Source organism: Podarcis cretensis (assembly GCF_951804945.1).
Source record: "Podarcis cretensis genome assembly, chromosome: Z".
NCBI classification, from domain to species: Eukaryota; Metazoa; Chordata; class Lepidosauria; order Squamata; family Lacertidae; genus Podarcis; species Podarcis cretensis.
The window spans coordinates 18,715,644-18,739,692 of NC_137184.1; the positions used below are offsets into that span (position 1 = coordinate 18,715,644).

Consider the following 24,049-nt stretch of genomic DNA (forward strand, 5'->3'; position numbering starts at 1 on the left):
GAGTAGTACTAGCAATGGGTGCACATGCTGCTGCTTCTTCTTAGGTTGGTAACTCCTTGAGGTCTTTCTAGCCAGGATATCCCCCTCATCCCTCTCTGTTCAGGCAGTTTTGAAACCCCTTTCTCTTCTATGGCCGGGCGGGGAGGCTCCCTCCCCCCTCGTGAGCCCCCCCCCCTACCCCCAGTAACTAACACTGGGTGGGTGTGGGTGTGTGCCGCCTCCCACCCGCCCCCGTCAGTGTTGTGGGGCTGAGCGGGTAGAGGGCTAGGCGCCCCCCCGCCCGCCGCGCCTGCCTCCCCCCTCCTCCTCCACGATCACTTCCTGCCTCCAGCCGGGAGGAGCTGCCGCCGGGGAAGAAGGAAGGAAAGGAGGAGGAGGGGGAGGAGGGCCCCGCCGCTGGCCCCACAGGTAAGCCGTCCGCCTCCAGTCTTACCTCTCCCCAGGAGGGGGGGGAGGGGGTCTCTCTCTCTCTCTCTCCCCCCCCGCTTCAACCCCGCTTGCTCTCGCGCACCGAGTGGGGAGAGGGCGTCAGCTGCCAACCTCCCCGGCACTGCCCTGCGCCCCCTCTTATGTCACCCGAGTCTTCCCCACGCCCTAGAAGAGGACAGGACAGGATAGTAGAGATTCCCCAGCGACACAGCTGATTTCCTCTTCGCATTCCCCCACATGAAGGGAAATCTGCAAGGGGGGACCCAAACTCGAGCACGGCTTATCCTTTTCCCAAAGTGGTCCAGGACGACTGTGTCTGCTGGGAGCCAGGCTGCTGCTCGCGTGGGGGACTCTGGAGGTTGGTGGCTTTCGTGCCCCATTACGGAGAGGGCGTAGCCTGGGGTGCGGGGTGGGGACACCTGAGTGCTGGTTGTCCAGGTGCTGCTTCTCCCGCCCTCTCCCCTGGCCGCGGGGGCTGCTGGGAGTTGGAGCGCAGCAGCACCAGCTTTCCCACCTCCCCGACAGTCGCCTTCTATCTCGCCCCTGCTTTGGCGCCCCTCCACACCTGCTCTTTGAAGAGAGGCACCGCAAATTCCCTTCTCTTTTTGTAGGGGGATGGGGGGCAATTTAGGACTCATTTCCCTGACACCTTCACCTGCCTGCTCTGCCAGCTGAGCACCTCCTTGCCAGTTCAGTGTCAAAGTCTGGGAAGGGAGAGCAGCACCCACTGTCTCAGGACCCCTGAAAGGACAAGCGGCCCCAGACAGCCCACAACTGGTAAGTGTTTCTTCTTGGAGACCATCCCTCAATCCTTTTCTTTGCTGGAAGAAGGGGGACGCAGGCAGAAGGAGCAGCCCTCCATACCTGTTGCATCCCTTTCTGGGGTGAGGAAAGTGGTCCTCATTGGTTCAGGAGTTCTGTTCTGCTTCTCTTCACCTGTGCATGTCCCCCTCCCCCCTGTAAGAATTCTTTGGAGGGTTATGTCTGGTAGATTCTTCTTTGAATACAATTAGCTCAGTGTGTTAATCAAATTAACAGAGCAGGATAATGGGTGCAAGAGATGGTCAGCAAGCAAAAAATGGCTTATTGGCTGTCACTTTGCAGGGCAGGATGGTGTAAGTTTCCAAAGGCTAGAAAGAGCCAGAGGGCTAGTGTATTACACACACACACACACACACACACACACACACTTCCTCCTCCTTCACTGAGGTGAGCTGCTTGGATATTTCTTACCTCAGCATTTTGATGGACCTTGCACTTTAAATGCTTTTAGAGAAGGAGGAGGATTTTGGCAGGTGTTGCCAGGACACACCTGGCAAATGCACCCTCAAGGGCAAGACATTTGAGGACTTTGCAGAGGGGTCTGTGCATGTTCTTAGTTCCAAAGATGTACAGATAGAAAGATTCTCAGTGTAAGGAACTGGTGTGTTGTTGGAGGTGGACTAGAGAGGAGATGGGGCAACTGGTAGACAGACACTGGTGCTTTTCAAGAAAAGTAACCTTGGTGTTCTGGAAGAATTTGCCTATGTTGCACAGTTTTAAAAGATTGGTTTCTTTATTGGAAATAATTTGACAATTGGAGTATAAATATGTTGTTCTTTCATTTCTTAGTCTTTCTCTCCAAATCTCTTTACACCCTTGGATGGAAGTGGCTTCCTCAAAATTTGCCAATGGGCGGCCTGACTGACCAGCAGGTGTGATTCTGCTCCCCTATGGTCAATGTAGATGCCTCATGGGAAAAGGACTTCTCAGAATTTCTTAAGGCTATTTTGTTTTAATGAATACCTGATTTTAATTTAGGAGCAGTGGTGCATCATCTGAGAAGATGGTGTGGCACATGTGGAAGTTTGTTTAGGAAGGGCAGGAGGAGAGCTATTAGAATTTGATAGTGTTGTGTATTGTCCCAGTTGATCAAGAATGCACTTCCTGACCTCAGCAGATGTGTGTGTGTTTGTGCGTTTTCTTGGATTCCAAGTCAGATAAGTGCCTTTCCCAGCGCTGGTGTGTTCCTGAACATGCTGTGGTTAAAAATGCATTTGGTGCCCCAGGACTCCTCCAAATGGTTCAGCTTCTGTGAAGAGGAGGGGGGGGGCACTGTACTCCAGTACGTGAGTCTCTGTGCTGCGGCAGCAAAGTACAGAAGCACTTAAAAATGACGTGGATCCATTACATGCTGCTCCGTTAATTGGGAAACTGACTTGTGTGTTTCCTCCTCTTTGGGAGGCATTTTGCAGGACTGTGCGGATTGATGCCCTGGCTGCATGCCCAGGGTTGGTCTTGTGACATGAGGAATTGATGAGCTGGTACACGCTCTTACCTTTTGCTAACTGAAATATTAAAGAGCAGTTGAAGTTGAATTTGGTAAACAGAGTGGAATTTATGGCTGTTCTCTTCCTGTCAAAGCTGCTCCTATGAATTAGTATTCTGCTGCCTGAGCGAAATATTTTCCTGTCATGCAGTTTCTGGGCCTGACTCTTGTGATTTTCACACATTCACAGTTTGTGTTTATAGGATGATTTTACCAATTTCCCAAAGTCCTTAACAAACATACCTGGCCTCAACCTGTACAGAGGAGACATTCCTGAGCCCTGAATTGTTGGTTTCAGGAACATTGTGGAGTTTTCTGGCACAAGTTTATAGTTTTTATGGACTTACGGTAGGTCTCCATTAGGGTCATGAAGTGTTATGCAAAGCTTCAAATAAAGGTACACTTCAATTTTTACTTTAAAGGCTTTTAAAGCAGAAATTGTGCCAAATTGTAGTAATGTTTGTAAAGTGTAGAGTGAGGAGAGTTTTCCCAAGCATGACACCTCTCACTTTTATTACTTTCAACATAGTCATATAGAAATATTTACTGTTAGCTCTGAAGGAAAGAGAGGGTAGTGATTCCTTCACTAGGGGCTGTTTGGATGTGATGTTTTCCTGGGCTTTTGGCTTTAGATTTGTGTCCAAGCTTGCCATCCAAATATGTTTCTTCATTCTGTGGCTTTTGCTTCTAAATGTTTAGGCTCCAGCTGTTGTGTGGTCTCTGGGGAAAATGAAGTTGTACTGCTGGATAAGCATTTAATAGTTATTGTATTTGTATTTGTTTAGAAACCAATAAAATTGTTTTTTTCCAAAAATAAAAAGTTGGAGGGGTAGCTTTGGGGTATTGCTCGCAGTTTCAGATGTGAGGAAAATGATATCTGTGCAACAGGGCAAGGGTGGTGCTGGTGGTACTACTGGAAGAGATCCCACTCTGGTGCATTTGTTCACTCCTTTGTTCCCTAACCCAGAGTCATCTGAAGCCAGATAAAGTTAAAGAGCAAAGACCTGCACCATTTTTTGCAGGTGCTCAGCCTTCACAATGGATGGGTGTAGCTTCAGAAGCCCTGCTGTGTGCCCTGATTCTCCTATCATAACCTTAAATAGCAGTCCTCTCCAGGTGGATCTTGGAGGCCTTAACGGGGCCCAGTGGCAGACGTGATCCTATGAAGTATGCTTGGCCCCACTTATCTAGTGGTAGAAATGTGGAGGTGCTAGAAGGAGCATCATTTATGTTCTGGTGCTCCACCCAGTCAAAAGCTAGTGGCTCTGGTCTGCTCCAGTTGTGACTTTGGGGCAGTCATCAAGGGCAGCCTTAAGCAGCACTTGGTGCTGACAGACACCACAAAATATGGGGAATAAAAGGAGGCAGCGATGGGAGGCAGTGAAGGAAATGAAGGGCTGTGCTCTTTCCTTCAACCAGTGGCTTGTACCTCTTGTTATTACTTCTTCCCTTGCCTTGTTTAAGTTCTATGCAACAGCAGATGGCTGCAGATAGAATTGTACATTTTTGCTAATTCCTCTCTTAAACTCTGCTGGTGCCTCTGAGACCAGCTGAGAGCATCTTGTGCAAATTGCTGGCTTAACATTTTCCTTGTTGTGAGTTGACTCTTCTTTCTGTGGGGCTCGATCTTGACAGCCCAGTTTATCTCCTGTTTTAGGGGGGCTTGGCTAACAAGACTTGAATGAAGCAATTTCAAATATGAAAATTAAAACGTGATTAGTAATCGAGAGAGTGATTGTTCAGCCAGCTAACAAGAGAGCACAAACCTCCCAGGGTCCTTTCCTTCTCCATCTGACCTGCCATTACATCCTAGTGACAAGGCTTTTGATAATCTCTGTGCCAATTTTTTTGTAGCAAATCCAAGGCTTTTCTTTCCAATGAGATCATTTGCAAAATATGTTTCTCCCTTGCTGCAGGCATATTTCACTGTGTCACTTGCCAGTGCTCATTTGCTGGGAACTGTGATTCATTAGCCAAGGCTGTCTTCTTCATCATCTTCATCTTCATCTTCATTTTGTTTAATTTTTCAAAGGGAAGTCACAAAAATATATACCTTGGGAAGATTCTTCATAGTGATTACTGTATGCGAATCTAATGCACAATGCACCTCCATTTTCAAAACCTTGAAAGCAAAAAAGTATTTGTGGTGAATGTAAATGCACCATCAAACCTAAGGTGCACCCTAATTTTCAATACTTAGTTTGGTCAAAAAAAGGTGTGCATTACATTTGAGTAAATACGGTAAATCATGTGTAATGTTTTGTTCAATGACCCAGCTTGCTTGTCAGGGGGAAAACTGCCTCCACTCTTGGAACTGTTGTTCTCTGATGTTTGTTGGGACCTGTGATTTGGCCCAAAGTTGGGGCCAGGCCTTCCTAGGCAAGACCACAAACAAGTGACCTTTCACCTCTTGGGCACATGGCTCACTGCCTGCAAAGCGGGATGGAAGTAAGAGCTGCCCATATAAAACATGATCCTGAGGCTTAGTACAGCTGTGATCCAGGTTGCTGCAGGGCTAGGAGCAGCTGCCTTTGGCATTCAGGGGGAGCCTGAAAGCTCCATCTCCAAACAGTGAAGCAATTACTTTTGTGTTTCTTATCTCCCTGGTCTCAAAACCCATAAGTCCTGGAAACTCACAGATCCTTATCAAGACCCCCCCACCCCTTTTTCAATGCACACATTTACTTCAGCCATTTAAGTTTGCCATGGAAGAGAAATTTCTGAAGGAGGGAGAAATCCGAGCAGTGCCTTTTCTAGGTCAGCCTGCCTTTTATTTATTCATGCATATTTTCTGCTTCATCCAAAGGGTTTGAAGCTTTTCAATAAAATGCATAAATAATACTCCTCCAGTATTATTAGTCTTGCTATTATTTATTTAATAATAATTGTTATTATTAATTTGCTTTTGGGTCACAGAATGAAATCTTCTGAAAATTTCATCCTGTCCCACCTGTCAAGAGCCCCATGAATTGAGAGGAGAGGCAGGCTCCTCCTCCTCCTCTCCTTCTTCCTCTTCCTTCTCTACCTCATGAAGAGAGTCATCGAGGAGGGCAGAGCAGTGTTCAAAGTTCACCAGGTGCCACGTGACCAAGTGAAGATGCCAGGCGCCAGGATGGCTTACACCTCCACCATCTGGAGGTGCATGCCTGGGGATCCTTCGATCTTGCCTGTTTTCACACATTAACAACTAATCCTGTAGAATTCTATCAGTGATATTTTATCTGCACAATCAGAATGAATTTCAGGAACAAAAAGCCGTATTGAAAAATAGAAGTTTCAAGCCGTCTGGCCCCAACATGGCAACTAGACATTCTGTTTTGGTGTCTATAACCCTGGTTGAAGGAGGTGTTTGGCGCCTAGTTTATATATCTGAGTTTCTAACACTGGTGCAGAGGCCAGATCTCCAGGGATTTCAGGGACAGTTTGCTCCAGTGAATGTCTAAATGGACTTTTTCAGGGTAAGGGATGGGAGCTGCAACCTGCAGAATGGTAGCTTTGCAGTGGCTGTGTTTAGCACTCTGCACATACTCACAGGCATAGTCTACTTGCTCTGGGCACAGAGATACCGGGGTCCCCTCTTTATGCTTTCTTAAGAAAGAAGCTGGATTACTTCTTGCTTGGTGCCTGTGAAAAGGACTGAAAAAGAACACACAAACCCTTTTGTGTTGGCGGGGATAGGAGAGAGTGGTGTGGTTTCTGGGACTCACAGACTCGCCAGTGAAATCACACAAGGCTCTTTGGGCCTGGTTTTGTGTTCTCAAAACCTGCTGCACCAAAATAACATGAAACTCTTCCAGGGATCATAGCGGGGAATCTGCTTTGTGAGCTTTGCAAAGATTCAGCCACTGTTTTGCTTCATGGTCTGCCTGGTTGCCACCCAGGTTCATGACATTCTTTAACTGTAGCCCTGCACCTGGCTACCAAAGAAAAAAGAAAAAAAGCAAGGGGGAAAAAGCTGGGGATTGGAAGATATTTCAGCGCCTCTCCTAAATCTTGCACCTTGTTTTAGAATTAGCATGTGGGACAAATGGAGCATTTCTTTCCTTTTGGGTCTGTAAATTGCTCTTTTGCTTAATATAAGTACACGGCATACAGCTTAATGTCTGAAGTAATAATAAAGCAAAGAAGCCTCTTTGCAGAGCAGCAATGCCCTTGCTTGCTTTTGCATTTTTTATCCTCCTGCCCACCTGTTCACCAGCAGTGCCCCCAAAATGATGCCTTCCCAAATATCCCTAGGCGGACAGAGGAGTCTTCTGCCTGGCAGCTGCTTCTACCCCTTGTTATCAGTGAATTCCTCTGCCTACCTGCCATGTTTGCATGTCTACAAGGGGTGCAGCGTTTCTCCCCATAATTTCCTTCCTAGCAAGCTTGTGGGGTAGGCCAGCCTGAGAGGCAATGACTGGCCTTGAAATCACCCAGTGATCTCCATAGTAGAATGGGAATTGATCCTGGGGCCCTACCCCACCCCCACTTGACCATAGTCCTCCACTTACAGCGTACTTGATCTTCTGAAGTGTTTGGTGCCTTTTCCAGAATCTTCATATCTGGAAGCATTTTGATGCCCAGTTTTAATGCATCTTTGCAAGAGAGCAGAGTTAAGGTTGCAACCCTAAATTTGAATTTCCTGATGCTTGCAGAAACGTTTTCTGTTTTTAATGCACCATAGATTACTAGGCTTGTTTCAGTTCTCATTATGGACTTAAATTCTGTTAAACGTTGGAGGGGTTCTTTTGTTCTCAGCAGTTTTCCTCTTGTTGTTTTTTTGAAGACTGTAAAATCATTAGTGTGAAGGAAGATTAAAAAGATGCATAACAATTAAAATGTTAATGCTGCCTGCATTTCTGACTTCTGAAGCTGCTCAAGCATCCTGGACCATCTTCTCTTCCTCCCCGTCTCATCTTAACTGCACAATTTTTATTCTGCACTGACCCCCTGCTGAGTCAGTTATCCTGAAATGGGAACACAGACACACACATTTGGGGAGTGGGGGACTTCAAGGCAACGAGCCCTGGGTCCTGTTGGTCCCCAAGGGACACCTGCCTGCCACCTCCTACTCAGTCCTGCTCTTACAGGTGGCAGTATTGGCTCTCAGGACGCATTGGTGCTGCCATAGGCTGCCTTGCCCACCAGCTGTGGCAGGGACCTGCTCCCTTCCTCTCTGCCTTACACTTTGCCCCAATCTCATTAGCAGCTCTCCCATCTGCAGGGCCAGTGGGAAGACACACCAAGTGCCTCTGTCTAAGCACCAGGTCCAACAACTCCCAGAGTTAGCAATTGGGATCTGCAAGGGGGGGGGGGTGTAAGCTGCCAGCAGGGAAGGAGATTCCCCCCTCCCACCACTGCTGGTTTGTCGTTGGAAGTTGCATTTTTGCCTGAAATGTACTGTCTTCCAGAGCTGATTGACATCTTGGACTCTTGGGATTGCCTTTGAATAACTTGCTTGGATGTTTGAGTTCCTTTATTTTTATGTACAGTATTTAAATTGTTATCCCACTTAACCCCAAAAATGTGTCTCCAGCTGCCTGCCACGTGCAGGGAGACATTCCCAAAACTGTTTTATGGATGTGGAATGACAACATCTGAAACAGCAATCCAAGATGCCAGTGAATTTGGCCGCAGCCTTTGCTGCTCCTGATTTTATAAATTCCCTCTTTCTCAAATAGTGAAGGAAACAAACTGATCCATCTGTTCTTTGCATTGGTGAAGATCTCATGACAACTGTGCAGCCATTTAGTGGTTATTGCTCAAACCTCTCTTGAAGCAGATATTACAGTCATACCTTGGGTTGAAGTAGCTTCGGGTTAAGCATTTTCGGGTAGCGCTCCATGGTTTCGCCGCTCGCGCATGCACAGGCGCTCAAAATGACATCACGTGCGGAAGCGACAAATCACGACATGCGCAGACGCGGGTTGTGTTCACTTCAGGAATATGAACAGGGCTCCGGAACAGATCCCGTTCACAACCAGAGGTACCACTTTAAAAAGTAAAGGTAAAGGGACCCCTGACCATTAGGTCCAGTCGTGACCGACTCTGGGGTTGTGGCGCTCATCTTGCTTTCTTGGCCGAGGGAGCCCACTGTACTACCTCACAAAGTCCCATACACAATTTGGGGGAGGTGCTCCTAGACATAGGGGAGTCAAAAATCTCTGATGGAATCAGCCAGCCTCTTTTGTCCGAGATGCCAGCAGATCTCACATCATAAGAAACTGGTGGTCCTTATGATGCAACAAGACTTTTTGCTGTTTTCTGCAACAGAATGGCACAATGACCCTTCAGGAACAATTTTCATATAAATCACAAGATGTATAACAAGGATAAAAAAAAACCCCAACAGCAGCACACACACCCTGCCACAAACTCCCTGAAAACAACCCCACAGTCCAGCTTTAGCAGCTGGAGTCAGTTGGGACCCCACCCTCCCAGGCCAGGTAGAAAAGCATCCTGAAGAGATGTGCAGGATAGCAAAAGCTTTTAGGAAACAATTGAAAAGTTGCATATATAAAAACAGTCTAAACTTTCATTGCTTATGTGTGTGTATACGTATATATGCCCTCAGTTTAAAACAGTGGCACATGCATCCAGTCAGCATAACAGCTTCCCCAGTGTAGGAGGCCCAAGGCCGAAGCTGACGCTTCTTTTGCTTCAAGCTTTGTTTTCCCAGAACCTACAATAGCACAGTTCAGATAATGCCAAGGCTGGCTGACGGCCATTTCAGACAAAACAGGGGCAGTGGAGTATGTGTGTCAGATGTAAGGGGCTCAAGGGGCCTCCTAGGAGTGGTGTCCAAAATAGGACTCTTTTGTGAGAGATGGAAAACTGTCATAAATGGCAGATTTGTCTCCCCATTACTTCCCCTGATATTTCTGAGCTTGAATGAAAGCCTGGGCCATCACCAACTCAATCACCTTCCTCCTCCCACACTACTTGTTTTTATTAATGCATTAATTAGTGCTCCCCCTTCTCCCTCCCCTCCCCCCCCTGTGCCCATAGAATGGAATCTGCTAAACAAATGGCTCTGAAGACATCCTCTTCCTTATAAGATGTTTGTGTGGCATCATGAATTAGAGGAGCAAGAGGTTTTAATTCAAACACAGTCGCAAGAAGGGATATTTTTCTCCGCTCAGTTTTCTCCTTACATAAATGTTTTCTTTTATAGTGCAAATTACTATGGAGAATGTTTTGACTAAACTTTCCAGGCTTTTCCTGGCACTCTGGAGAAATGACAACTGATTGTTCAGGCTTTGTCAGGGTTCTTGACAAGCCTTTTGCTTCTCCCTCCTGCTCCCAGGGCTGTAGTCTCTCTGCCCCCCCACCTGCTCCCTCCAGGTATAATTCTCTACTTGGGCTGTGGGGCTTCCTGAAGGGGCTGCAATCTGCCTCCCCCTCAGTGGCCCAATTCATTCTTGCCTCTTTCCAGATACCTAACATTGCAAGGGGTTGAAATAGATGGCCTTTCTGAACCCTTTGAACTCTCGGTCTGTGACTCCATGGGAGAGGCAGCTCTGCAGAGTTAGTTTACTGCCCTTGCAATAAATGCATCTTTGATCCCCAAACTAGGGAAGAGTTAATCCTTTTCACATCTACAGTGATACAATTTAATTTTTTTTTCTTCTTCTCTCAGCATGAGAGTAACAGCCAAGAATCTCAATTGGTTATGTAAATTCAAAGCAGAGGCATGATTATTCCAACTTAGTTTAATTTGTGAGTGAATATAATAAAAGGTGTTCTGAAAATGAATTATAATGATGCTTGGTTCAGGCTATTCTTGCATAAAATAAGTGTCCCGACTTCTGCCTAGCTGCAGGATGGATGTGTTGCTCTGCTGTCTCCCCTTCAAAAATAAATAAATCAAATTGTGAATTTAATAGATCAGCATGCAAAAGTCCTAGGTTCAACGCCCAATATCTCTAGGTGGGAATGTTCTCTGCCTCAAAACCTGGAAAGTTGTTCCTGCCAGTCAGTGTTGACAATACTGAGCTAGATGGACCAATAAATCTGACTTGGAAGAAGGTAGCTTCCAGTGCTCCTAAATGAAGAAGAGCCCTGCAGCTGGACCAAACCAAAGACCATCTAGCCTAGTATCTGACATCTTGCTGTGGAACAGATTGTTCTAAAGGGCATGAGGCTCTGGGTCCTGTCACTGCTAGTGCTAAGTACCAGTGTCCTCTCTTTACCTCCTCCTCCTCTTTATCTTGGTGCTTTTGTCACAGTTTCCACCTCTGTTTGCTTTGGGGTCAGGGTGTTCCACTGGGATGGATGCTGCAGAGAGTCACCTCAAGTTGTAGTGTGGACATGCCACCTGAAGATGGGGGCAGGCTGTTGTTACCCCCACCCCACCCCCGTTGCACCCGCTATTCTTTGGAGCAAATAAATCTACACAAATCCTAATTGCTATTAAAAAAAAAAAAACAGTTGTACCCCAGGCTATTCAATATATAGCAGAGCTTAAAAGCACTTACTGCCTTTCCCCTTCTTGCCGGAAAAAGATGAAACAAACCCATTTGTAGAAAAGCCTCAAATGCAGAAACCAACTATTCTAATTTCCAGCCCATTCCCTTTATTCTTCCCCCTTTCTAAAATGTAAAAGGAGGGGGGCACAATGCACAGAAGAAATGATTTCCATAAGCAGACCATTTTGGCAGCTAATTTTACCACCACTTACATCTGACTTTATGACTAAGATCTCATGCTAACTATATTAATCCTCTCAGGTTTTTGGAGCAAGAAAAAATGAGACTGTATATTTTATGGATGCAGTAACTTCTGAGCCTTTAGACATCTATGCTGACATGAAAGTAATCAAATATTACAGGCCACCAGTTTCCCCCATGAAAACCCTGGGTGTTTGAATGTAGGTGGGGGATGTGCAGGTGCAGGTGGGGGATGTGCAGATGACCCCTTGAATATTACTGGTTATAGGTGAGCAGTCTTTCATTTTTCCTTAGTTGTGAAAGAGGCAGGTGTGTCCCACCTTAGTTGCATGATAGCAGAGGCCCTTGGGTCCATTGTAGTGGGAGGGGTGGATTGGTGCTGTTTAGTTTTAATTTAATATTATCTTGTTTTTTGGTGTAGTAGCCATTTATGTAATGCAGCTGATGGCAAAATGTTTTGTTAAAGGTTTTTCAGTTATGTCTGATTCTGGAGAGAATATAATGGTTCTCAGAAACCTAATTAAGAAGCTAGAACATTAATGGGGGCCATAAATCATCAAGTTAGAGGCTTGGGAGGAGCCAGCAAGAGTGGTTCAACTTGCCCTTTTGGCCAGTTTGCTGTTCTGCTGCTCAGTCATTATGAGGGACATGCAGGGAGGTTTGGGGATGCATAGGGGCAGGGAACTCAACTGCTGCCCAAGGATGCCACTTGGCGCAAGGGACTCTGGTTCTTAGGCATCTCCTGGTCCTCTTTGGATGGTGTTCTCTGTGGGGAATCACCCATGCCAAGAGGGACACGATGCTGAGCAATGCCATTCTTGCTATTTAACTAATGTGGCGAGTGAGCTTGAAAGCTGTTTCAACAACTGTTTGTTTCTAAAGAAGAACTTTGTGGTTAAAAATAAAATAAAAAGAGGAGGAGGAGAAAACAGCAAGGGAGAGCACAGTCTTATTTGAGCTTGACTGCAAAATTTCCTGTATTTCCCAATTTTGAAGGTTGTAACTTCAGCGGTGCAGAACGTGCATTTTTCAGAGCTCTCTCACTGAAGAGACCTGGCTGAAATTCTCTCTTGCTGTGATTCTCATTCTTTCAGCTGGGAAGGGCTCTGTGGGGTCAGTGCATTTACTCCATTGCTGCAACCCTGGACCTGTGTAAAGCATTGTTTTGCTACTTTCCCTGATGACCTAGATGCCTCCTCCCCATTGCCCAGCAATCCATCCTAATATGGTAGCTACAAATGGAAAGGCAGGAAGAAATTCCAGTTCATGAACAGGACCTGAGCTCCACAGTAGCAACTCTCCATACTTGCAATTTCCAGCAACTGGACCATCATGGCAGGATGTCTCTGAATACCAGTTGCTGGGGGTGGGGTAGTGGTTACTAGTATACTGATCCTCAGGCATTTCCAAAGTCCGATTAGGGGGCCTAATCCGGCCTGTCAGTTGGTTTAATCTGGCCCCTGTGGCAGTTTATTCTCTGGGGTAAAATCCTAAAAAAAACCTTAACAACCTCAATCCTAAAAAAAAAGCTCAACACAGCCCCCACAGCCCTTCACTTCATCAAATCTGGCTCTCTTTGAAAAAACTTTGGACACCACTGCTCCAAGTGCTTGCTTAATCCTCTTTGTCCAGGAAACTGAGTTTAAAGAAGGGGATGTTTGCTGGTGAATGTCCCTGGGTCCTTTTGCCCTTGCTTTGTCACTTGTGCAGGGAGCGTTTTACTGGTTCCTGGAGTGCTGCAAAGGACTAATGGGCCCACTCAGTTTTGTTCTGTCCTCTTCTCTGGGTCTTCATCCCCAGCTGCTCCACACACAGGAGTCTCTCCCCGCCCCGCCCCCCATAGGCACTGGTGGAGGGCAGTGGTTGAGTAAGGGGAGAATGGCTGGGAAAGCTGTTCCCTATCCCTCAGCAGATGGACAAAACAGCAGCAGAATCAGTCCCTGAGTCTTGTCACTTTCCAGGTTCAGGTCATCTGGTGGTTTATGCAGCCCCTCCTCTTCTGCCTCAGAAGGAAGGCAAAGTATAGGAAAAGGACTTGGCTTCATAGGCTGAGCATTTGAATATTTTCACAGGCAAGCAGAGAAAAGCATATTGATCCAGGGAAGCTTCCCAAAATGCTGGGCTTATTTGCAAACCTTGGAAGCACTTCCAGCTTCTGCATAATTATTTTCTTTCTTTTTTTAAAAAAGGAAGCATACATGAAATACAGTATAATGTCAGGATGATAGTTGATTGTAAGTCGTAGGTAGAGGTTTGCTGCAAAATGAATGAGTGCCCAGATCCAAGGATGGTGGTATTTTGCACCAGGGAGGCTAGGAAAATATCTGCACTGTAGACACCTTTGTGTGTAACAAGCTTTTAGAAGGTTTTTGCCCAATGTCTGCGTGTGGATCTGGAGTGAAGCCACAAGTTAGTTTGCTTGCTGGGCTGCAGCTCCATTGCTTTGCTTACAGTTTACAGAAGAGCCAAGGCTGCCTCTGTTTCCTCTCCATTCTTCCAGTCCACCTATGGGACCCCCTATAAGGCAAGGTGGGCAGGGTCACACAAAGGGCTGCTCCCCAAGGCTGCTTGTTCAGGAAAACCTCTGAATTTGTTGACATACTTGAGGAGTGAATCAGCCCCTAATGAGTGCTTTGTCGTGGGGTGATCATCTAATGGGGGTGGGAGTGGGGTCTTGCACTTCCTTCTCCTGCAAGACTTCAAAGGGTTCAGGAAGGCAGCGTGGATGTGGAATCCTTGGGCTGTGTGGACACAAGAAGATTGTCCGTTGAGGTGTCTGGTGTGCAGCAGGAGCAGCAGCACATGATGGTTGTGGGAGTAGAGAAGAGCTCCCCCTACTTTTTAGAAAGGCCTTTCTGTGTCTGGGTTGATAACTGCCAATCAAGCTTCCATAGTTATGGGAGGTATACCCCTAACCACCCGCTTCTGGGCAAGGGCAGCAGGTACAGTCCTCGGTGCCATAGCCCCAGGTCTTGAGTTTGGGCTGTCCCTTTCCCACCTTGCCTTGTCCAAAGCAACCTCCTCCAGAGCTCCCTCATTGGGGAACTTCAGGTTTTGCTCTGATATGATATTGGATGGCCACCTGTCAGGGATGCTTTCGTTATGATGCTTTCGCTGCTGGGGGTTGAACCAAATGACCCTTGGGGGCTTTTCCAGCTCTATGATTCTATGAAGAATATGTGGCACTGGGGTGGAGGTGCAAGGGTGGAAACAGCTTAAGGTTCAAACACAAGGCTGGAGACTTGTCCTTGTCTCTATGCCATGGTGTGGGGCAGAGTTGGCCCTCACCAGCTGTGAGTTCTGAGTTTCCCTTCCATTGGAAGGAAAATGGAACATGGGCATTACAGCTTCTTTTGTGGGGGGTGGAGGGTGGTCCAGTGTTTGTGTGTTGCCCCTCTCCCTCTCTCTCCCCACCCCCTGCTGCATCCTCTTGCTTTCTTCCACCTGCTTTCTTCCCTGGTTTAGCCTCTTCCTAGTTGCTCCTTCCAGCCTTTGGCTTAGAGGCTCTCCCAGCCTTGGTGGCTGCTGCCTTCTCTCGCCTGCCCTCCTTCCTTGTAATTCTGTCATGAATCAGAGCAACTTTTAACAAAACAAGATCCTCTCACTGTTGCAAAAGAGCTTTGGGGAAATCTGGCTTTTGTGGTTCAGGGTCTTACTCCGATGCACCAGGAAGGCAGGCAACGTTTAGCTTTTATTTGGCCCAGAGGATTCTTACAACATTATCCACATTTCCTTTAATTTGTGGGATTTCTAGTAAATGGGTTTAAAATTAGGTCCGGGCACAAAGCCAAAGAACATCTGAATGGTGCAAAACTGCAAGGCAACAAATGGCGAATTCTGAACAGTTTGCTTTCATTTCTCTCTGGGTGCTGGCAGGATTAATGGAAGAAAGTGTGTAAGGGTGGGGATTATATTTTTCTCTAAGCCAGCTGGGGAGAGGCATTGCCCAGTCATCCTACCCCACCTGTACCTTCTTTGGATGTATGAATGGGCTTAATCAATGTACATCAGTTAAAGGAGCACATTAAAAGGCATTAATCAGGACTGGTCCCCTACACCTCTGCCTGGCCACTGGGCTCCTTAGGTTGTGGCCCTGCTGAGGGTGCCACGCCTGAGGAGTATGTTTAGTTTGCACTGGAAACTGGGCTTTTAGTGCTGTGGCTCCAGCCTTCTGGAATTAAACAAGTGCCTTGGTATTTAGTCACTTTTGCTTAAGGAATCATTCCTTGAAATGGGACCCAGTCATTTGATGGAATAGTAATGGTATAATTGTATAAGTCAATCTATTGCCTTTATTTTGCTGAGTTTGTCATCTTCACACAGTTTCATTAACATTTTTGTTGTGAAGATGTTTATGAATCTGCAATCACTCCATCCCCCCAAGGGAAATAAGAGGGAAAAGAGGAAGATGGAGTTCACTTGCTGGGGGTGGTAGATGCCCTAAAGAAGAAGTGGCTGCCATGTGGGGGCCGGTGATGGACAGAGGTGGTGGTCTCCTGCAAAATGTTCCCCTTTTCAAACCAGAACTCTGTGAGCAGGCGAAAATGTGAGCAGCTGCTGTTCCATGCTCCACGGGGAGGTCTCCTCCGGCCAGCCCCACAATACTTAACCATCCTTACATGTGAAAGGGAACTAATTACTCCCAGGGAGAGTCTTAACCAGCTTAACCAGAAGGCTAATGATTTTGGGGGCAGGGGGATAGATATTGCAATGAGCGTCCAAGTCTTAAGGAGATTTCTGAAAGAGGTTGCAGGAGGAGGAGGTGGCTGAGTCAGGCCTTTGGTCACTTCCATCAGCCCTGGTTGGCATGGCCAGAGGCTAAGGGTCATGGTGAGAGTTGGGAGTTCCCATGCTGTAGTGGCAGCTCTCTAAGACTTGAGGTAGAAAAAAGGACCTTCCCCAGCCCCACCTGGAGGTGGTGTTTGGGGCTGAACCTGGGAACTTCTGCCCCCTCCCTTCCCTCATCCAGCCTGCTGAGTCCTTAACCATCAGCTGTGTCTTCCTTTGCCTCCCCAGGGGTGGCTGTCATCTGTGACTTGTTCTCTCCCTTGGCCTTTAGCAAAGAGTGGGGAAGTAGCAGCAATGCTTAGAACCCCCTGGAAAAAAACACAGGCAGAGAGAAAGTAAACTATCTCAATTTTAAAAGTAAAATAACAAATGGGAAGGCCAGGTGGGTGCTGTGGGGCTGCCCACAGGTACCACATTGAGTGAGTATGTGGGGACCCAGCTTTAAATAACACACATTTGGTTTTTCTGCTGCCTTCTGTGTAGTTTATTATTTTAATGTGATTTTATCTGAAATGTTGTGCTTGCTAGCTGCCTTCTGGACTCAAATTGCACGGGGTGGGGTGGGGTGGTGGGATCCCAAGGACAGCATAGAATTGTAGGGTTGGAAGGGACCCAAAGGGTCATCTACTCCAACTCATCTACTCATCTAGTCCAACCCATAGAACAGAGCAACCTCTGGGGAGGGGCCCTTCTCCCTTCCTGCCACCTGTCCTGAACCTCAGTTCCTCTCCTGGGTGGAGGGTGGGTTCCAACCTTATTGTTGTTTCCCAGTTTTTGCAATACCAGACCTGAATGGAAATACAGCAACTGTAAATCTCTAAGAGAGAAAGGATTACATCTGATTTTAAGCACAATTAGAAATGCAAGTGGAACACTTTGTATTTCACCTCATCGTCTACTATTTATGGCACGATATGCAAATAAACCAAGCTATGAATATTAAACTTGTAAACTCTTTCTCTTGCTCTTTGAAGGGTGCAGCCGGGGGTGGGGGCCTTAACCACTGCCTCTGATGGCTCAAGAGGGCCCTGTCTACCCCAGAGCTTCCCTTGTGGCAAGAGGAAGGGAGGGCTGGAAACTACCTAGATGAAATGGGTTCAATCCTTGGGAGATCACAGAATAACAGGATTGTAGGACTGGAAGGGACTCAAGGGTCATCTAGTCCAACCCCTTGCAATGCAGGAATCTCAGCTAAAACATCCCTGACAGATAGCCATTATGAGTCAGTTGATGAATCAGAGGCAAGAGTAAAGGTAAAGGACCCCTGGACAGTTAAGTCCAGTCAAAGGTGACTATGGGGTTGCGGTGTTCATCTATTTCAGGCTGAGGGAGCCGGCGTTTGCCCACAGCCAGCTTTCTGGGTCATGTGGCCAGCATGACTAAACTGCTTCTGATGCAACGGAACACCGGGACGGAAACCAGAGCACATGGAAATGCTGTTTACCTTCCCGCCGTAGCAGTACCTATTTATCTACTTGCACTGGTGTGCTTTTGAACTGCTAGGTTGGCAGGAGCTGGCATAGAGCAACGAGAGCTCACCCCGTTGCGGGGATTCAAACCTCCAACCAAGAGGCTCAGTGGTTTAGACCACAGCGCCACCCGCGCTGCCCTTCCAGGAGGCTTTGTAGGACTGGAGATGGTGGAGAGGCCTTTGGATAGGATGAACTCTATAGAGCCCGCACACTGGCAGTGGCAGGATCCCACCTTGCCATTTCCTTCAGGGAGGACCCAGCTGAATTTTAAGGAAACACAGCAGAGTTTCTTTTGCTCTCCAACCCCCTCCCCAAATCTCTCAAGTTGGCCCTTTCAAATCAATTCATGCCAATGTAAACACCTGTATTTTTATATACTCATTAAATTATGGTGTTGTCCAAATCTATATTTGATTATCACATCCCACTAATAAGTACTTGCTGAAGCAAGCAGAGGAAGTGGCAAAAAATGCTTTTTGTGGCCTTCTGCACTTTCCTGTCCCAAACTCCTATGTTGAGCACCGATAAGATGCTTCTGCTGTTGGGCTGCTCCTCCTGCTCCTCCCACCCCCAGGTAAGGGGCAGAGCCAGGCACTTGCATTTATTGATATACAAAGTAGATATTTATGAAGGTTTTCTTTAGAAAATGTGGAAGCACTAGAGCAGGGGGTGAGCAAACTTTTTCAGCAGGGAGCCAGTCTATTGTCCCTCAGACCTTGTGGGGGGCTGGACTATATTTTGGGAGGGAAAATGAACGAATTCCTATGCCCCACAAATAAAAAGTCATATTCTTCTCATGTAAAAACATGTTGATTCCCGGACCATCTGTGGGCTGGATTTAGAAGGCAATTGGGCTGGATCCAGCCCCCGGGCCTTAGTTTACCTACCCATGCACTAGAGACCCCCACCCTGCCCTACTGTGTAGGAGGGAGTATGGAGAAATCTGCCATCCGACCTCCTCTTCCCAGGACAAGCTCCTGTGTGGAGGTTCTTGCTCCAGCTCCCTCTGAGAGAGAGAGAGGGATTCATGGGAAGGGAGGCAGCCTTGTGGGCACACGGCTGCTCTTCCCCAGATTTGTGTTGAGATAAGCACCCAATTTGCTTTCTGTTGGTGCAAGTGAAATGCCCATAGTAGCACCCCTGTTTTGTACCTTCCCATCAGCATGCAGAATAGTGTCCCCCAGTGAGACCCAAGGCAGCGAGACCCACTGCTTGCCTTGGAGGCAGTGAGACGTACACTGCTCTTTGACTATGTTGCTGCAGGGCACCACCTCCAAATCCTGCTCTTTGAAGTCTAGTCTCTCCTTTGCCTGTTTCTGTTTGATTCTTCAATGTGCTTATGTCGGAGCCCCTCAGCCAAGGCTGGTTATTCTTTGGGGCTACTATGTCAAGGTGGCAAATGGCTAATTGTTACATTTCCCCCATTTTGGGGGTGCCGTTTCATGCTTTGTTTTGTGGTCCAGGGCCTCAAGCTGGCTTGGGCCATCTCTGTGCAGCTTTTGTTGCACCGTCTTCCTGAGTAGGGCCCTCCTCCCTCTGCTGATATCTGTCCTGCAGGTGGCATTGTGAAAGGAAATCCCAGATTCTTCCCTGTGGAGCAGCAGCACACTTGTGCCCCCTGCCCCCAGAAGACAGGGCTTGTTCCTGGGTAGAGTCTGGCCTTGCTGGTCACAGAAGCAGGCAGAGTACTTCGATGGCTGCGGGCGTGGTGTGTGTGTGTGTGTGTCAGTGTCACAGTCTCTGTGAAGAACAGACATGGCTCATGAATGCAAATGGAAAATATGCCAATCTCAGCATCGTAGTTGCATGTGATAAATACTATTTGCATATCATTTTCCTGACTTTGATGAGCATCTGAATACAGTTTCGCTTATTCTTCAGCTTCATAGCTAGCAGATTGGGAAGGTATGAATGGGGAATGTGTTTCAGCTCTTACAGCAACATACAGGCCCGAGTCTTTTTTCATGCTGATGTGAAGTTTCAGAACCAAACAAAGAAGGGAGTCATCAGGCTGCCTCCACCTCCAAGCACCTGAAGGACCACTGATTTATTTATTTTTGGCGGGGTGTGTGTGAGCTTATTGTTGGCATCCATCTGTCTCCAGAGACAGTAGAGTGCTCCTTCAGGGGTGAAGTTAAACCATTGCATTAGCAGCACCGAAGTGATTTCGCTGGGGAGTAACCAGTGCATATGGAGGTCCAGGCTGTCCATATGGCAGGACCCCCCTCTCAGCCTTGCTAATGTGGTTCAAAGAAAAGCAGAACAATGTGTTTGGCATCAGCTTGGCTGCAGGAGTTGTCAGGAGACACTCAAGGCATCTTCCAAGCATCTTAGGGATTCCACTCTGGAATTGTGTAGGGTTTACTCCTTAGCCTTTTCTTCTCCCAAAGAAGGCAGCAGAGGTTTAGGATCTGAGTTTTCCATCTCCTAGTTGAGCTTCTTTCACAGGTTGATGAGCTCCATCTGCCCCTCACTTCCCTTTGCAGCATGTGCAGAAACCGCCTTCTTGACCATTGGACCCACTATTAGACTCTCTTCTCAGTCTGCTGGAGCCTGTCTTCATATGCAGGTGATGTCCCTAACTCACTTAGGTTTTAAGAACCATCGGCTACTCTCACCTGGTTTAGCTAGCCAGTTGAAGCTGTTTCCTGGGGTGTGGCTGCTGTTGCATGTTGACAGTTTCTAGGAGCCACAGGTGAGAGCTGAATGCAGGGTGGGGACCCCAAGGTGGACAGACTACCCCAAAAGGAGCATGATGTGTCCCCAACCAGAGGTATTACTCCTCCCCTAACAGCCCATACACTCTGGGTAATGAGAAGCCCACAGTCATTCATCTTTTTGCACATTTCAATAGGGACTAGCAATGTATTGTTGCAAAAACCTAGACTCACAGAAACCCAGCCTAGGAAAAGAGTTTCAAGGTTGAGGTCATGGGCAGCAAACTGAGAGCAGCAGCTGCAGTAGGACCAAAGAGCAACCAAGGATACAGGAACACACCAGGGTGGGCTGAGGAAGACCTTGTGGCTCAAGCAAGGTCCAGCTGAAACAGCAGCCTTTTCAGCCCCTTCCTGCCCATGAAGGTCCAGTGGCCAGATTGGGTGGGGGGCAGAGTGTGTGACTTGTTGCAGTTCTGTGGCTTACTGCATGGGACAGCTGCATTCAGGCCAGCAGTTGCTGAGGGAGTCCAGAGGCTGGGGGGGGCATCCAGTTATCCCCCCTCCCTGAATTTTGAAGGGGGTGGTGCTGTGAAGGTCAGGAGGGGGGAGACTGGGGGAATCCCACCTGAATCTGGCTTAAGTCTGCCTTGTAGCCTTTGGCTGATAATCTAAATGGGGGACACTATGCTCAGGTTCCTGTCCAGTGTCATGGGAGGGAAGGAGAGAGAAGCGCCTTTGCAGACCCTGAAAAAGTGAGTCCCCCAGCTACTTGCCTGCCTGCCAGCCAGCCAGCCAGATGGAGGAGTGAGCTGCCTTCTGCCTTTTCCCTTTCCCCTGTCTTAAAAAAAGAGGGGACCCACCCGTCCCCATTGCATCAGAACTAGGCAGCATTCCTGGTGCTCTCATGTCTGTTTCTGCTGACTCACAGAGTAACTTGCTGAAGGGAGAGAAAAAAACAACCACGCAAAGTTCAGGGCTGGACATCCCATCCCACCATACTAGGCAATGAGCTGAAGCAAGAAACCGCCTGCTAGAGGAGAGAGAGGGTGCGAATGCAAAGAGGTATATTCCTCTTCTGCTTTGCTGTCCTGGTGCATTGGAGAGGAGGTTTGAGGCCAGCCGGCTAGCCTGGGGGCTTCTCAGCAAATGCTGCCTCGGTGGTTCTGCTCCGCATCTGCTGCTCTTGTCCTTGTGGTGGTTGCCTGTAGACTTTGGGCATCCAGCCTCCTCTTCCTTCTTCGGGGTTCCTCTTTTTGAATTGGGACCCTTCGGTATGGCATGCCTCTTCCCATTCTTTTCATCTTCACCTGAAATCTTGAAATGCCAAGGCTTGCCCAGGCACTATCGGCACTGTGAACCACCCCCATCCCTTCTTCTGAATGCTTCTGTACTATGAAGGTGAGGGAAACCCCACCCCACCCCAACTACAGCTCCCCTCCTTGGCCTCAGTATCTTGGTCAGCATTCTCTGTAAAGGTAACATTGCTTTGGGGTTGTTTGTGACACCCTCCAGAAAATGGCTGTGGTTTGGGAGGCATATTAGTTGGGAAAGGTGGTTAGAAGGCAACACTGTCTTTGGTTGCTTTCCTCCTTGTGGAAGCTGTAATCAGTGTGCTGCTCTTTGAGAAGGAGCTGTTGTATGTTTGGGCAACTTGCTCTGTTGGTAGCAGGTTACTTAGGAAGCCACCTTATACCAGATTGGAATGTTAGTCCCTGTAGCACAGTGTCGTTTCACTGACAGGAACCAGTGGCTCTCCAGGGTTTCAGGCAGGAGGCAGTCTCAGCCCTTACCTGGAGATGCTGCCGGTAGGGCTTCAACCTGGGACCTTCTGCGTACAAAGCAGGTGCTCTGTCACTGAGCTAACTGGCTTCTTCCTCTAATGTTTTGCCTTGATAACATCTTTCCCCAGCCTTTCTGGTCTGATGGGGGGGGGGAGACTATAGAGTGCTCTATAGAGTCATAAGAGCCCTGCAGCTGGACCTGCCTAGAGGCATTCTGTTCTCACAGAGGGAAGCCAGATGACTAGTGAGAAGCCCATAAGCAGGACCTGTGTGCAACAGCACCCTAGCTGAACCACCCTGTGATCTTCAGATGAAGGGCAGTACAGTGGTACCTCGGGTTACATACACTTCAGGTTACATACGCTTCAGGTTACAGACTCCGCTAACCCAGAAATAGTACCTCAGGTTAAGAACTTTGTTTCAGGATGAGAACAGAAATTGTGCTCCGGCGGCGTGGCAGCAGCAGGAGGCCCCATTAGCTAAAGTGGTACGTCAGGTTAAGAACAGTTTCAGGTTAAGAGTAGACCTCCAGAACAAATTAAGTTCTTAACCCGAGATACCACTGTATACAAATTTAATCAATAAATAACAATAAAATTGTCCATTTGACGCTTTGCACAATAGCCTTTGATAGCCTTGTCCTCTGTTGGAGCCAGTGTTGTCTACTCTGGCTGTCAGTAACTGTTCAAGGTCTCACCCAGCAACTCCTCCCTCTGTTCCTTTTAACTGGAGGTTTCTGCCTTGGGGGATTGAACCCGAGGTCTTCTGCCTCCAGAGCTGCTGCTGTGCCACTCAACTGTGGCTCCTTGCCGTGGATGAAATGTGGCCACTTGTCAGCTTTTTGGAGAGCAGTCCTTCAGTGCCTGCAAACCTCATTCATTTCAATAGAACTAGAGCTTCTTAACAGAGTGCAGGATTGCAGTGCATAGGACCCAATCCAGAGAGTGTTATGCATCTTTAAGGTGCAGCCACAATAGTTTCCCCAGGAGATGGTTGGAAGCCAGACTCACAGGTCTGGATCTTGCATTGTGCTAAGTGGTGCATCTTCACAGCCAGCAGTGTGGGGATTTTGAAGGGTTTGGGCACCTTTCCCCCTCAAAAGTGCTGAAAGATAGTCTGGGGGGGGGGAATGGTTTTTTGCACACAGGTGCTACCTGGGGGGCTCTGTGGATTTCCCCTCATACCTGAAAACACACAATGCGGTAGGCTACTCCTGCTGATCCTTGAAGTTTAAAAGTCCCTGAGCTGCAATTACCACAGCATCCTTCAGTTCATACTACAGTAGAACCTCAACTTACCACCGCCCCTACTCGTGAACAGTTCGACTCGCGACCATAGCAAACACAGAAGTAAATACCGGGTTTGCCACGATTCGTGCACGCGCACAGAACGGCACTGCCACCGATTGCGCGCACACAGAACGCGCTTCTACCAGCTACCCAGATCAACTCACGAACGGACCTCTGGAACGGATTCCGTACATGAGTGGAGGTTCCACTGTACGTCTGTCTGTCTATCTAAAATCTCTCTGTCTCAGGAGACAGTGGAGGAATGCGCCTTTGGGGTAAAGTCAAACCATTGGAGAGTTACAGTGTCTGCTGTGGCTGTAGAGACCTATGCAGGAGAGACATCTGTTATTGTAGCTAGGGCAGATGAAGGTGTTAGTGATCACTGTTAGAGATGTATCATGGCGTTTCTTCTCTTTGCCCTCCTCCCAGCAATCATTCCTCCTCTGGTCACTGCTATGGATACACGACCTGTCTACAGGCACTGTGGTCATTTGCAAGGGATTATCACACAGCAGGGTTGATGTCGCCAACCATCATGTCTTGTTTGCAGACATCTATGTAACACATAGTTGGTCTGCCAACAGGCCTGGTCCCTGTAGCCAGCTCCCTGTAGAGCATGTCCTTGGGGATCTTTCCATCTTCCATTCTGTGGATATGGCCTGAGACATCACTGA

General features: G+C 47.8%; 1 protein-coding gene across 4 annotated transcripts in view; it reads left to right on the forward strand.

The window, feature by feature from the left end:
• The window catches only part of NACC2 (NACC family member 2), a 61,445-nt gene that overhangs the window by 15,356 nt on the left and 22,040 nt on the right, over positions 1-24,049 (forward strand). The window contains exon 1 of one of the 4 annotated variants that reach the window (XM_079961341.1): positions 335-408. The exons of 2 other annotated variants lie outside the window; for them this stretch is intronic. The gene's annotated coding sequence lies outside the window, so the exon portion shown is untranslated. Of the gene's footprint in view, positions 1-334; positions 409-1,039; positions 1,207-24,049 lie in introns of those variants that run through there. One more of the 4 variants, XM_079961343.1, reaches the window with a different exon arrangement.